This window comes from Scyliorhinus canicula, chromosome 20 (genome assembly GCF_902713615.1).
Source record: "Scyliorhinus canicula chromosome 20, sScyCan1.1, whole genome shotgun sequence".
Classification (NCBI taxonomy): Eukaryota; Metazoa; Chordata; class Chondrichthyes; order Carcharhiniformes; family Scyliorhinidae; genus Scyliorhinus; species Scyliorhinus canicula.
Window position 1 is genome coordinate 22,309,181 of NC_052165.1, and position 15,915 is coordinate 22,325,095.

The 15,915-nt window shown below is 45.8% G+C and overlaps 1 protein-coding gene across 14 annotated transcripts in view; it reads right to left on the reverse strand.

The window, feature by feature from the left end:
* The window catches only part of mgat4c (mgat4 family member C), a 432,470-nt gene that overhangs the window by 47,469 nt on the left and 369,086 nt on the right, over nucleotides 1–15,915 (reverse strand). The window contains exon 1 of one of the 14 annotated variants that reach the window (XM_038780732.1): nucleotides 12,762–12,780. The exons of 12 other annotated variants lie outside the window; for them this stretch is intronic. The gene's annotated coding sequence lies outside the window, so the exon portion shown is untranslated. Of the gene's footprint in view, nucleotides 1–1,101; nucleotides 1,193–12,761; nucleotides 12,781–15,915 lie in introns of those variants that run through there. One more of the 14 variants, XM_038780731.1, reaches the window with a different exon arrangement.

A 15,915-nucleotide genomic window follows, 5' to 3' on the forward strand; every position in this document is an offset into this window, starting at 1 on the left:
CTGACCCCACCCCTTGCACTTCAAATCCGATACTGCCCCAGCACTGCCCTTTGATTGGCACTGCCAGGGTGCCATGGGGCTGTGCCAGGGCATTGCCGGGCCATGTCCCTCAAAGCCCGGGTGTTACCCTCACCTTCGAGTCCCTGACACTAGCAGGTGGAACTTTCTTCGACCCCAGAAACAACAGTGTTAAGCTATTTAAATTTAGTCAATATGGTTATCAGATTCACGCCCTTGAGCCCCCCATGGCATTAAACCCCTCACTTAATATTCTTACCTCACTGACGTGACATGCATGAATCAGTCGAGGGGACCCCCCCCCCCCCCCCCCCCCCCCCCAGGGGCACAATGGTAAATATGAGCCCCCGGCCCGGGAGTGGGGCGGGGGGGGGGCAACATGACCGGGCTGTGCCATCGACTACCCACTGTGCCATGGGTTGGCTTGCCCCAGCCATGCCAAACTGGCAATATCAACCTGTTCCGGGGGAAGTGCCAGGTGCGGATCATCTGTGGAGCCCCGTTTAGGGTGGGGTGTGGGGGTTCCCATTATGTTTTCTGGTGGTGGGGAGCCCCTGACAATTGTGACATGGTGGGGCGGCGGTTGGAGGGGGGGGGGGGAGGGGGGAGGGGGAATCTGATGCTTGTGTGGTGGGGGTGGAGGGGTGGGGGCAGAGACCCTGATGCTTGTCCTCTGTATCCATTGGAGGGTGAGGGTGGGCAGTTACTTCTAGTTCAGATCACTGTGCCCATTAAAGGTGGCACACTGTGGAGCCAACCTTTCCGGCTCTGTCACTCTGCATGCCCCACCACAGTGACAGCGTAAACCAGACCTCCAAATTGTTTTGCTCAGAGTGTTGGAAGATCTGTGCAACCGGGAAGATACACACCGGTCTTTAGTCAGACCCTGACTGACAAATAATGGGAAAATTCCGCCCATAAGCTCAATTCCCACCATGGCAACCAGGGAACTTAAATTACGCAAATGTAATGAAGTTCAGAATTTAATTAAACATGGAGCGAAATCAAAAGTAAGAGTGACCATGAAACTGAGTGCCATAAAAGCAAATCTGATTCTCTAATAGGGAATGAAATTTTGCTTACCTTGCCCTGTCTGGCCGATATATGTAATTCCAGAACCACAATAAAGTGACTGACTCCTACCTTCCCTCTGAAATGGCCTGGCAAGCCCTTCAATTGTATTCAAGAAAGCAGCTCACCAACACCACCACCTTCTCACGGGCTATTGTCCATGGGCAATAAAAGCTGGAGCAATGTTCACAGCCCCTTAATTGATCGGGGAGTGGGGAGGAAAGCAATCACCTCAGCTTGTTACTCTATTCATTCCTCCTCAGATGCTGCCAAGTGGCCTACAACAGGTTAACTTGAAAATACTTAGTACAAACAGCAGCACATGCCTAAATTTATCGCCCGACGTTGTGACATCTCTTGATAAATACTCCAAATTACTTGCTGACAGCGTAGGGTGCAGTGGGAGGCCGATTGTTAGTACAGCCAGCACCCCCCCCCCCCCCCCCCCCCCCACCCATCGTTGCCACACAGAAATTTACTCCAACAGTGTTGTGACGTTAAAAGGGGGGAAAAAAAGGCATTAATGATACTTTGTACAAATGTTCTGCTGTCGCCAGTGACATGGCAGTTTAAGTTCCAGTTAAAACATGCCAATAACAATCGGCAGCGCAAGGCAGAATGTTCCTATTGTGTCTGATGTGTCTGGCCAGAATGTGTTCCTAAGATTGTTCTGACAATGTAAATACATCAAATATGTATTGAATACTTCATGATGGAATACATATATATTTACTGCAATTCTTCACTCCAGTGACTGATTTTCTTTGTGTTTATTTGCACCTTGTGAAATGTATCTCTTGGGACTCATTATCGTTTTGGTTAATCAAGTCTCAAATCATTCTTCCTGCCAGGAAATGATTGTATGCTCACTGCATTGCACAGAACACAGACCTCACAGTAGGTCATTCTGCTTTCAGCCCAGACCTAATGAATTTGCAACAATCCAGCACGTACATTAGCAAAAATGTGGAACACCCTTTCTTGAGGCTTCACGCTCAGTTTAATCCGGTCAACATGAGGATTTTTATGCCGTCTTTTAATTCAAAAATCTTAATAAGGTGGATAGCAACTAGATGTGGCTGAAGCATCACTATCGTTTTGTGTGTCGTAGGTTAGTGTGGGGTACATCTATTTTCCACAGCATTCTCACTCAATATTTTATGAGCCTAATACTGGCCTGCATCATCACAAAGAAACAAATTATTATCTTTTATTTAAGCAGACAATCAGTGTGAAATAATTGATTGGGGCCACGCTTAGGAAGGGATGAAATATAGAGTTTATGCCAGGAAGCATTGCACCGCCAAACATTCTGTAACTCATCTTGTTATTTATTGCCTTGTGAAAGGCTACTGTTAGTAAGCAGCCAATCTACTCTTGACAGGCACACAAATTAAACCTAGTTTACAAGCAATTTGCATCTCATTAGATCCAAATCATAATACAACATTAAGAAAGTAATTTCATGAAGAATTAGAAATTGGATGCAGATGCATGTAGGCTTTTTTGGGCGGGGGGAGAAATCTGGTGGAGTACGACACAAAAGAAACTCATTAGCATCTTGTCTTGTGAGAGCTGCAGCTGCATTAACTGCATCTCTGTCTTTATTGAATCACAAATCTGTTAACGTTCAGCTGCATAAAGTCAATCCAAAATTTAATTAAAACAGGTCCTTTTCTCTTTCCAGGCATATAAATCTGTTCTATTGATGTTTCATTTGTTTCAGTATCAGAGAACTTGATGCAAACAATAGTAGATAAGATTGTGCATACACAAATAGTAAATGTGGAAGTTGCGGTAGTTCAATGTTTAATCTGGGGTAAATTATCTGCTGAGTTTCAATAATAGCTTGAGATAAACTGTAGTAGCCTGCACGGGACCTACGGGGCTCCTGTGGAGTACCAGATCCCCTGCTAGGGCTGGGAGATCACTATTGATCTCTGTATAAAAGGTCAGCGGCAAGGCACTTTGTTACTTTTATTTTCTTCGGTGGGGACTCCGTGTCCTTATTAAATAAACGATCCTCGCCTTTGTTACCTCCAGACTTAACTATTCCAACAGGCTCCTTTGCCAACCTCCCATTTTGCAACCTAACTTCAACTCATCCAAAACTGCATGCCTGTAACCTAACTAGCAGCAAGCCCCATTCACCCATGTGTTCCTTAATCCACATTGGCTCCCTGCCCACCAATATCTCAATCTTGAAATTCTCCAGTCTTAAAACCTTCCAAGAAATCTGCTCCCCTCCAATTCTGAACTCTACCAAGGGTGACCAAAATCTGGAATTCCCCCCATCTCTTTAATAAGGACACGGAAGACCAAGTCGAGTAAAATAAAGAGAATAGGTTTATTTATCATAATGGTATTTACACTACCCGATAGATCCCTACCGATTTCCTTCTCTGATCATGGCCTTACTGGCTGACCTTTTGTACAAAGGTTAATAGAGTTACTGCTCCCCTCAGCCGGGGAGCTCGTACTCCGCAAGGTCCACTGGGAAGGTAATCATTTCCTGTGGGTCCCGTGCGGGATATTACGCTCTCCATGGAGATGCTCCCTAATACCCAAGCTTTTCATCTGGCTTTGTGGCTGGGTGTCAAGATCTGTCTAATAATCATCTTTGCACTTTTTGTTTATTCATTCATGAATTGTGGGTGCCACTGACTGGGCCAAAATGTATTGCCCATCCCTAATTGCCCTTCAGCTGAGAGGCTTGCGAGGCCGTTTAAGAGTCAACCACTGTGGGCCTGGAATCGCATGTAGGCCAGACGAAGTAAGGACGGCAGATTTCCTTCCCTAAAGGAGCCAGATGTTTTTTTATGACAAAAAAAAGTAACCTTTCAATTCTAGATTTTCATTGAATTTAAATTTCACCATCTGCCGTGGTGAGATTCATATCCGGGTCACTAGAGGATTAGCCTGCGGCTCTGGAATACTAGTGACAATAACAGTTTACCACCACCTCCTCACATGTTAGTAGTTAACGGTGTTATACAAATTTAAGTAATAATGGCATGTCATACTTGCTCTTTTAAGTCCGTAAAATATCTAACATTTGTTGCTGTAGTAATTTTTGTTAACACATGGCCTATTCTTCTCAATTAAAAAGCTCTGCAAGAGAGATATTAAATACGACAGTAGACAGCATCACCCATTTTTTTTCCACAGAATCCTACACTGCAAAAGGCGGCCACTTCTAGAGCAGGATATTAGGCTCAATTTTCCACCTCATGCCGCTGGTAGTGGGGTTACCGATAAGGCAGAGAATCCAGTGGTAGTGAAGAAAACAGGATCAGCGGCGGGCAGTGACCTGTTACCCATGCTCCGGCCCTCCCCTGGCGTGGGGAAGATCTCAACAAGATGTCTTAATCTGAATTTACATATTTAAGTGGTCTATTAGGCTCATTTAAATATGTCGGCGTCCGGTTCTCCCAAGGCAGGGGAACGAACGCCCGCACCTGGGACACCATGCCCCAGTGACATTTAACATGGGTACAGGCACAATGACACCTGAGGGGGTCTGCCAGGCCCTCGGAGGGTCGCGGGTGCTTGGGCTCTGGGCAGGGTGGTTCCCTGACACTCCCGCTGGCACTTGGGCACTGCCAGCCTGACACCTTGGCAGAGGCATCCTTCCCTGCGCTGATCTCTTCCTGCATCACGTGAATAAACGCGGACTAAGCGCAGCATACTGAGCCTAGGTCAGAAAAAACAACAGAGTCGCGTTCCCGACACTGCAGGCGCCGAGAAACACCCTGCTGGACACGTCCAAAACGGGACTCTCGTTTTGGGTGTCATTTTGCACTCAAGATTGACTTTGTGACATGGACATCTGAATGAATTGACAGCTATTGGCGAAGGATGAAAAAAAGGCTTGTGATTTCAAGCAAGTTAGAAGGTGCACTTCAGGTAATTTTATTGCCTGAATACCTCCCTCACAATTGGAGACAGCCTGGCATCTCCTGCAGACTTTAAAAGTAGCTTATCCCTCTTCCTAAGAGTCCCACTTTCTTGGTTCGTTTTGGAAAAATTATCCAATTTAGACCCAGGGATAAAATACATCAGCTTTTCTAGTCGACTCCCAGTGGGATGGTGCAAGCTCTGTCGTGGAGCAACTGGGTAATTCTGTCAGGCCTAGTTTTGGGCCTAGTTTCCAAATAAAATTCCTGCAGTGCAGAAGGAGGCCACCCGGCCCACCAACCCTCCGAAAAAGCACCCCACCCAGGCCCAGTCCTCTGCCCCATCCTTGCACCCCATAACCCTACCTCACCTGCTCTGGTCTTCCTCATGAAGGAGAAACCTCAGCCTGCCCCTTCACAGTTATTAATATAAAAGGGGTAAAAGATGAAATGGGGTTGGGGGTCTGATAATGAAGGAAAGAAAGTCTGACATTGATTTAGCACCTTTCACAATCAAAAGGATATGACAGCCAAAATGATTTTGAAATATAGTCACTGCAGCAACAGGGTCTGCAATCTGTGCAGAACAAGGTCCTACAGGCAGAAATGTGATTATGAGCTAATCATCTGTTTTTCAGTGCTGTCGGTTGAGGGATAAATGTTAGCAGGAAAATTGTGGAATTCCCTGATCTTTATCATGAAATAATTTACAGCCACCTAAGAAGGCTGATGAGGGCTTTGATTAACTATCTAATCTGAAATATGGCACCAGGAGTGCAGTACTCTCTCAATACGACACTGGTGTTTCTGATCTAGAATAAAACTAGAATGCGTAACCTTCAGGTTTGTAGGTGAATGTGCTCCCAACTGAGATACAGTGAACATAGTTCAGAGTTCCCAAGTCCCAACCTGACAGGAGGTCAATTTGGGGGCGCTTGTATACTGAGGGAGAAGAGACCTCTTGAATTAAGGGAGTAGATCTTACCTGGCTGGTTCAGACGGTGAATGATTTCCATGATAAGGTGATCTGCTTGAGCCATGGTTCCTCTGTTACCAGGGCACCCCGACGCCCACTCCAATCAAGCAACCAGCATCTGAATATCCCAGTATCTGAAGTGAGGTTATAGTGGCATGGGTTTCTGATAGTCCCTTGCAAACTGGTGTCCTTTTCTTTTAAAATCAATAAGCTTTTAAAATCATTATCTGGGACCAAGTAATGTGCAGGATAGAACATAGAACAGTACAGAATAGGCCCTTTGGCCCTCAATGTTGTGCCGAGCCTTTTCCGAAACAAAGATCAAGCTATCCCACTCCCTGTCATTCTGGTGAGTCCTGGTTGGTTTCACCAAGCACTGTGGGGATTTAACTCCATCATGTACGTTTTCTTTCAAAAGCAGGTTGTCAGCTGTTGTTAACCCAAATGAACGTCATGGTTCCTGAGACCATGGGAACAGAATTCGGCCATTCGGGCCATTGAGCTTGCTCCACCATTCAATCATGGTTGAAATGTTTATAATTAAGTTCATAATAAACTTAAGTGAACCTTCTTTCTCGGGTCTATGGTGTGGCTTGGAGGTTGGTGTGACAATTGAGGTGGGATGTTGGAGAAAGACCAGGCCCAGTTGGCGATCAGGAGGAGGATGTGGTCACAGTGAGGTAGGTGTTTGGAAGAGAATCCCCTCGAGTAAAGCAAATTAGGTTGGGGTGGAGAGGTCGGAAGGAAGCATTCCTCCTCCCCTTGGGCCACAGACTGTGCTGGAAGATTCTTCCACACTGTTGACATTGGCTCTCCCCAATTTAGTCTCTTGTAGGTTTGAGGTGGAAAAGCCGGAGAGAATGGCTGTTGGAAATCTGAAATAAAGACAGAAAATTCTGGGAATATTCATCAGGTGAGGAAACCTCTGTGTTTGAGGTGGGTTGAGTTTGGGTTTTAAATTTTCAAAATCTTATACATCCCATGCAACCAAACCGTATCAGGGTTTTGGGGACTTAAAAATAATCCCATTGCTTGAATGTTGAAGGTACGTTTTCATGTCAAGTTACTTCAAAAATATAGGGCTGGATTCTCCGTTTCAGCGGCTAAGTGCTGGCTCAAACGGAGAATTTCCGGGCGTTTTACGACCCAAAAATCGGAGCCGAACCCTCACCAATTCCGGAACTGATGAGGGGCCAGCAACGGCACCGAGTGAAACTCCCGGCTCCCATGCCGAAAACGGCCGGGGAATGGCCGGGTCCATGGCTGACATGTGCACGGCGACGACCTGCAGCGGTTGGGCCATACAACATGGCGCCGGTTGTGCATGGGTCCGAGACGCCATCCGTGACCCCACAGGTCACCCCCTGGCCACCCCACACCAGTCCCCCCCTCCGCCCTCACGGAAGCCCTCCTGGCCAGCGGCATGGATCCTGGCCAAGTGTGGCGGCGCTGGGCACAGTCCGCAGCCGCCATGCCAGATTCCTGACCGCTGAGACCACACGTCCCCCGCAGGGTCGGGAACTCGGCCCATCGGGGACGGAGTAACGCGGGAAGTCCTGCCGGTGACTCGCCAACGCATTGCAATGAATATGAATGGTGAGGTCTTGCATTGTCTCCTAAGCCTCTCTTTCTCTCCTCCTGAAGGTTCTCGAAAACTATTTCCACTAATCAGTAAGTTTGTAAGCTATTTATACATTTAACAGCATTGCTAAGGTTCGGAATACCAGAACAGAATCCATAATAACCTTGAAGAGACAAGTGGGTCCCACTTTCGAAAATTATTTTACAAAGTGTGTGGGGAGAAAGGGAAAAGAAATGAGACTTGGGCACAACCCCTCTGAAGATTCAGCATTGGGGCAATGGGCCCAATAGCCACCTTCTGTTCTGCAAAATCCTGTTACCGTGCGAGTGCTGCTGGGGAATCACTTCCCAAGCAAAAGCATCGTGCCAAAGTTCATATTCATCATCGAGGGACAGCAAGTATTCATAGACTATTCGACTGCAGGGGTTTCTCAGCTGAGCCCAAATCCATCCTCCCTCAACATCTGCACAACACAGTTTCCAGGAGCAGTCATTGAATAGGGAATAGCAATGGGCTCCCTGTCTTATACTCTCCTTGTTAGCCAGGGAATGCTGAGCCAATTGGTGAACTCCTCCTGCTACCCTGGCAGAGCTCAGCAAATTTAGCAATTGAACTGAAACGAAGACCTGCTGCTCAGTAGAGCCCAAAGACACAACGATCTTATGAACTGAGCCAGCAGGAGGGGCTGAGGCTTCAAACAGATATAGTCTACTTGGCAAGACATAGCCTGACTGACAAGTATAGGCACAATAAATGGTCAAATAAAGCCAATTAGCTCTTGTCGACTCCTCTCACATTATCCAGTGAAGTTAATTTTTAGTTGGATGTCTCTCATGGTGCCTATTACCTGCCAAAGTGATTCACTGGTGAAGCCTTTGGTGTTCTCCTTCCCTCACATTGGGAAACGTACCAAGGTCTATATCAACATATGATCATGGTTCTTCATCTTTAGCAAAATAAAAAAAAACAACTCACAGTAATTCTGACAGCAGAAAATAATTTATGTTTGTTCCACAGTTGCTGCTCCACATCACAAAAGAGGAAGTCTAACGTAGTTATCTACGGGGGTAAATTTTTACCCTACTCCAATTAACCACCTTCTGCTTCACCAATCCCACAACCTTCATTTTTAATCAGCGGTCCTGTGCAAGGCCATTGTCACGACGCTGGCATAGCCCCTCTTTAACTATGCGGATAAGAGTCTGGTGATGTCATCGGTTGGTTGGGCAGGGTAGCATTGCCAAAGTACCCAGGTGGCACTGTCATGCTGACAGGGGCACTGCCAGGGTGCCAGACTAACATTGTACCCCTGCCAGGGATTGGATCTGGGGGTGCCATGCCCATGTGAGGCAGGGTGTAAGGGGTCCCTAGACCCTCTTATGGGTAAGTTGCGATTTTGATGGGCTTGGGAGTCGGGTTGGGCGGAGGAGGTGGGGGGGGGGGGGGGGGGGGAGGTGTCGCGAGATCGAGGCGCCATTTCAAAATGCTGTCCCAATCTCCCCCTGCACTGAGGCGGTCTGGTGAGCTGAGCTCCTCAGTGCAAGAAACAGGACTAAGTATGGCCTCAGCACTGTGAACACTGGGAAAGACCCAGCTAATGATGCTCGACAGGGGACTCTGTTGCAATTTGATTAGACCTCTCTACTTGGAGAAAAAGCACACATTGGACTCTTTAAAAAAAAAATCTCTGGATACGTATGTTTGTTGTTCATGATGGTAAACGGGCATTTTATTTTACAAGGGGGCAAAATACTGTGTTCAGTTGTTCAGGGTTTGATTGCGTGTGCCTGTGAACTGTTCAATGTGTGCTGTCAGTCACCTGTGTGTAGTTAAGAAAACTGAAACCAAGCCAGAAAGAATGAGGCTGCAGCATCATTTTTGAAGCATCGTAATAAAAGCTCTCTTTCACATATGTCAACTCTGCATTTCTTCAAGGCTGAAAAAAACAACACCAGGCCCCACTGCTTCATCAATGATTTTCCCTCCATCATAAGGTCTGAAGTGAGGATGTTTTCCGATGTTTGCACAATGTTCAATCATTATCCCTCTGAGACAGAAGCAGTCCACGCCTGAATGCAGCAAGACCTGCACAACATCCAGGGTCATGCTGATAAGTGACGTTATCATTACTGACTATTCCACTCCATTCTGGGGGCTTACCATTGACCAGAAAGTTAACTTGGCAGCCGTATATAAACTGTGGCTACAAGAGCAGTTCAGAGGCTGGGTATTCTTTGGCGAATAACACACTTCCTGATTCCCAAAGGCTGTCCAGAAGTCATAAGTGTGATAGAATACTTTCCACTGCCCTTGGTGAGTGCAGTTCCAACAACACTCAAGAAGCTTGACACAATATGGACAAACCAGCTGACTTGATCGGCACCCTTTCCGTTTTCAGATTGAGGTGTTTTTGAAAATGAATTGAGTTTCTTCTTCACATTTTACGATGCCAACTGAATGTTTCAAACAGAGTTGCAACCTTGGATCTCATGCCCAGCATTTCGAAAGTAAACTATGCTCTAATTGGAATAAATGACCGCAGTAAGGATAGTAATGTCTCAGGTTCCAGATTGGGCAAATTCAGACCAAAGCGAACACACTAAACTTTCCATCAATTCAAATAACGAGCCCTCTGAAGGTGGCCTTTCTGCTATTCTAAACCTGCGTCATGGAAACCGATGCAGAAAATTGAAATTACGTTCTGTTGTTAAATGTGGCAGTACCTCCTGGAAACACGCGCTTCAATGTTCTCTGTCTGCTGTATCCCCTGCCCGGCATCCACGCTGTCTTCCTGTCACATAGTCATTATCACTGTCTTAGTATTTTGCACGCTAATTGTCACCTTGCATATATGTGCATGGATTTGATTCCTTCATAGTGGTGACCTGTCAAAATGAATGGCATTTTCGAATAAAATTTGGTTCTGAAAGATAGCAAATACTGTGGCGAATGCACTAACTTCTTCAATGTTGATTGTTTGGGAGAGAAATCTGGTAATGACACTAGTACTGTGGCATGGAGTACTGTGTCCAGTTTTGGGCCCCACATCTCAGAAAGGACATACTGGCACTGGAGCATGTCCAGCGGAGATTCACACGGATGATCCCTGGAATGGCGGGTCTAACATATGATGAACGGCTGAGGATCCTGGGATTGTATTCATTGGAGTTTAGAAGGTTAAGGGGAGATCTAATAGAAACTTACAAGATAATACATGGCTTAGAAAGGGTGGACGCAAAGAAACTGTTTCCGTTAGGCGAGGAGACGAGGACCCGTGGGCACAGCCTTAGAATTAGAGGGGGTAAATTCAGAACAGAAATGCGGAGACATTTCTTCAGCCAGAGAGTGGTGGGCCTGTGGAATTCATTGCCGCGGAGTGCAGTGGAGGCCGGGACGCTAAATGGCTTCAAGGCAGAGATAGATAAATTCTTGATGTCGCGAGGAATTAAGGGCTACGGGGAGAATGCTGGTAGGTAGAGTTGAAATGCCCATCAGCCATGATTGAATGGCGGAGTGGACTCGATGGGCCGAATGGCCTTACTTCCACTCCTATGTCTTATGGTCTTATGGTCTTATAGCAGTAAGGATCGACAACCTGATCCTAAAGTGACCCTGTTTAAATGCATAAGTGGAGAAAAAAAATGAATGTTGACAGAATTCTTTTTCAACTCTCCCCTCCTGTTGCCCTGAAGGAAGAATCACTCACAGACCCTAACAGGACTGAAACAAAAGAGGATAGAATGACTCCAGAGCTCAGCTTTCAAAAGACAATTAACTGTGCAACCAAGAATAATCAAGGCCAAACATTCTGCCTGATGGGGGAAATCAGGTTGTGAAATATGGAGCATATGAAAACACTTTCTGGTTTTATGTTGCGTTAAGTAGTGATTTTCAGGAAGTAATTTTCTTCCTGGATCCCAGGTGGAAAACTGAAAGTTGTTATTCAGCGACCTCGCTATACATTAAAGTTAATGAAGAGGAACATTAAGTGGGTATAGAATAGGCAGACATTAATCTTTGTAAAAATTGCATTATCATGCTAAAAAACTGTACTTGTATCTCCTAAAATATCTCCTACTTTGGAGGTTGAATAAAAAGAACGATTGTAAACTTAGAGGACCTTCTCAAGCTAGTGACAAAAAAAAGAACCAAACTATTGTGTAAGGTATGCACTTTCGACAATTATATAGCACAGTCGTGCGTTCACACCTGAAGTACTGTGTGAGGTTTTGGCCTTCTTATTTAAGGAAAGAAATACTTGCTCTAGTGTTAGGATACTGGACGAAAACCAAACCATTTGCAATTCATAAAACTGTCGCAAGGAAAAATTTAACTCACCTGCCTCTATATATATTTCAACTAAGCAACTCAGTACAGTTCAAAAGCCACTCATAAATAAAGTTAGAAAATCAGGGTTACTTGCTGTTCTCTGTGCAGGCCTTTGAAAAGAGACCCTTTGAGGAACAACCTGAACTCCTTCTGTCTTGTCAGACTCAAATCCTATGGCAAAACTGATAAAACTAGAGTCAGATCTGGCTCCTCCCATTAAACACATCACCGTTATGATGTCCCAAGATGTGCTCAGCTTGGACTAAATACTACTTCCTCATAAATTATTATTATGGGCCAGGGTTTCGATAACCCCAAAGTGTATCATGGAGTTCACCTGACCCACAACTTTTAATAGATTGTGGTATGGGGAGCACACGTCTCACTCTACAGGTATGGTATAGCATAAAATGGACCAGTGTTTTTTTAAACAAAATAAACAAAACAATGTTTATTCTATGAACTCAAGTTAACCTTTCTAAAACAAACAGTGAACATCTTAGCAACCATTAATTCAAATACACCCTCAAAGAATACAACACTAAATAATCTGTATGCTATTCTTTTAACCTCCAAAAGACTTAACAAACCTTCAAACAGGAGCACATTAGATTTATATTCAATACCGAGACCTTTTCACAATTCTGAGTTCACCCAAATGATCCATAGAAGTATTTTGATGGCAGAGATCAACAGTAGTGCAGCTCACTTTTAACTTCAGATTCAGCTCACTGAAAAAAACAGACACACCCAAGATTTCTCAAACTAAAACTAAAAAAGCCGAAGTAGAGTTCAGCTTCACCAATTTTACATCACTCCAGTAACATGAGCAGCTCCATTTCTTAAAGGTACATTTCTTAAACACCCATTTCTTAAAGGGTACTCTCACGTGACATTATCTGCACTCCAGGGAATTTCCTTTCTATAAACAGTATTCCATTTTCCATCTCTCTGTAAACAAGTAAATGGTTAAAATCAATGATGACCTCATTTTTATGATCCCCTCAATCACAACCTTAGCAGACATCCTGCCTGTATGCATTTGAACCCAGGATCTTAATAACATTACAACAACAAAATATAATATATAACAATTTTCTACATTTATTACAGTAGAAGGAGTGCAAATGTTCACTAGACTGTATGCCGGAATGAGGATCTTGTCCTATGAACAGAGATTATATTATCTGGAGTATAGAAGTAAGAGAGTTGATCAAACAGAAACATGTAGGGCTGGATTCTCCAGTGCCAGTCTGCGCCGCTACCACTGCTATCGAGGATGGAGAATTTGGTCATGCTATTTGCTGGCGGCAGAATTCTGTACTCCTGCATTTCCTACATTCAGCACACTAGATATGTTTAGCCAGAGAGTAGTTGGAATGTGAAACACAGTCACCACACAGAGTGGTCGAGGCAAATAGTATTGATGCATTTAAGGGGAATAGAAGGTTATGCTGTTGGGGTTAGACGAAGAGCGAGGCAGGAGGTCCATCCTGAATATGAACCATCTATGGTGATCGGCCTGATTCTGGGCTCCGTAAATCATCCATTCAAGAGCGATCAGACACCCATCACGCTTTTAGAGAACATGGCTGAAGCACCCTCAATTAAGACGCGAGAGCGAGGTCGGTAATCAAAAGGCTTTAATCTACAGAGAGCAGAACAGCATTCGAGAGAAGTGTGCTCGCCACATGGAGCCTTATCCTATATACCCTTTTTTCTGGGGGCGTAGCCAGAGGCGGAGTCCCCCAGGGTTCCAAGCCTCTTAAAGGGGCAAGGTATTAAAGGTCAGGTACCGTTTATGGCAGTTATTAATACCGTTCATCACAATGGCCAACTTTGATTTATTTGGGGGAATCACATGATTGCTTCACTGTGATGTCACTGTACCTCCTTGCTCCTGCTTTGCTAAGAAAAAGATTGAAATGTAGCAAATGAAACAAAGGTAGGAGTGGGGCATGTGTCCCTGTGAGCCGAATCAATAATTTAACAAGGTCATGGCGGATCTTTTACCTCAACTTCACCTTTTTTTCATTCGTTCTTGAGATGTTGGCATCTCCTGCAATTCCTCCTGTATTAATTGGTGACTATCGTATTTACTGGGCTCGATCTAACAGAAACAAAATCAGAGTCTGCTATGAGCGGGATTAGTGGGGTCGTTCCCGGCACTTGCAGTGCTGGGAACGACCCCACTATTTAACAGCACCTTCAGTTGCTATTTCAGACCCTGGCGGGGAAAACCCCATCCCACACCCGAGGCCACACAGCATAATTCCCTGGAAGAGAATGGGACTCCATTTTTAAATGGTGCCCTGAAATCTGGTCCCACCCCTCCCCGACGTGATTCCCCCGGATTGTCCAATGCCCCAACTGACCAGGAAGGAGATTCTCGGACTTCCCACACCTTACCTCACATGGGCAGGGCACCCTGGGCCTGATCCCCGGCGTGGGCAACATGCCAGCCTGACACAATGACACTGCCAGCCTACCAGTGCCACTTCGGCATCCTGTTTTTGCCATTGCCTTCCACTCTCAGTGTCAGGGTGAGGAAGCAAGTCCCAAGTTATCTTCAGCCAGTAGAAGAATCAAACCTATGCTTTTGACATTGTTTTGAACCATACACTTTACATCTAGCCAACTGAGCTAAGTACCCCCCTATCTTTTCACATCTTCCCTATCATTTCCTACTGTTAAGGACCTCCATCAGATCATCACTCAGCCATGATTTATCTCGGGAAAAGTGCCCAGCCTGTTAATTCTTTCCCAATATTTATAACCTCTCAGTTCTGGTATCAGCATTGTAAATCGCTTTTATATCTATTCCAGTGCCTATATCTTTTTACAATGTGAAAACCAGTTTTGTGCACAAAACTTCAAGTGTCGGCCAACCCAGGCTCTATAAAATGTTTAACAGGATCAAAGAATATTTCTTAGCCACAAATCAGAATTAAAGCTCCACCTAATCTCAGATAATCGGAGACAAGCTGCATCCCATGACCACCCACCTCCCTCTATCCAAGATGCAATAGGAGACCCCCTCAGAAGTCCCAATGCAAGGACACAATGGGGATTTCCCAGGAAGTTTGAACTTGTGATGGGTGATTATCCTGTCCCCCGTGACCTTCGGAAAAATTCCCCAAATCTGAATGGGAGTCGGGAGCTTATATGGTTCTCGCTTGCTGACCTCGATAGTTAACCAGGAAATTTTGAACAGAAAATCAAAACTGAGGGGACGATTTTCTGCTCCTGTTTTCGGTGGGCAGGAAAGCCAGTGGGGGTGGAGAATCCAACGGCAGCCCCCAAACGGCTTTTACACAAATGGGATTTCCTGTTGATATTGGCTATTCCCCCACCAATGACATAATGGGATTCCGACCATGAAAGGTCGGGAATCTCATTGTCATACATTTTAATATCATTAGCGGGCTCCCCACTGTATTATCCCCATTTAAGTAAACCCCATGACTGTGTTTACAACAGGTCTGGGCCAATAAGAAGCTGGCAGATGGTCCCCATCAGAGGTGCACAGGTAAGCACAGTCTCTGTGGGGGGAGAGGATCATGCCCGGGCAGTATGTTGGCACTGCCTCCTGGCACCCCCCCCCCCCCCCCTGAACTGCCCAGGCGCTGACAGGAGAGTTTCTATTGGGGAAGGTCAGGGTGGCGGACTTCAAATAGGGGTGGGTGTGGGCTTACGGGATGGGGTTTCCATGCACATGGGGGGACAAGAGTCCCGAGTCCATTTGGCGGGGAATCCTGGACTGGATTTTCCGTTGCCCAATGCCAAAATTATGTTCGGTGATCGGGCGGAGAATGGACAAATCAGGGCCAGCGCCGGTTTGACGCTGCTCCGCCATGCACCACCCTCTCCAAACTGGCGCCATCATGATGCACAGCGTGCGTGTCATCAGCCGATCCACCTGTGATGCTCCGCCTCCGATGAGCCGAGTTCCCGACGGCGCGGGACACATCAGCCGCGTGGGAACCCGACGTGACGGCTGCGGACTGTGTCCAGCGTCGCCACACTCAGCCAGGATCCGATCC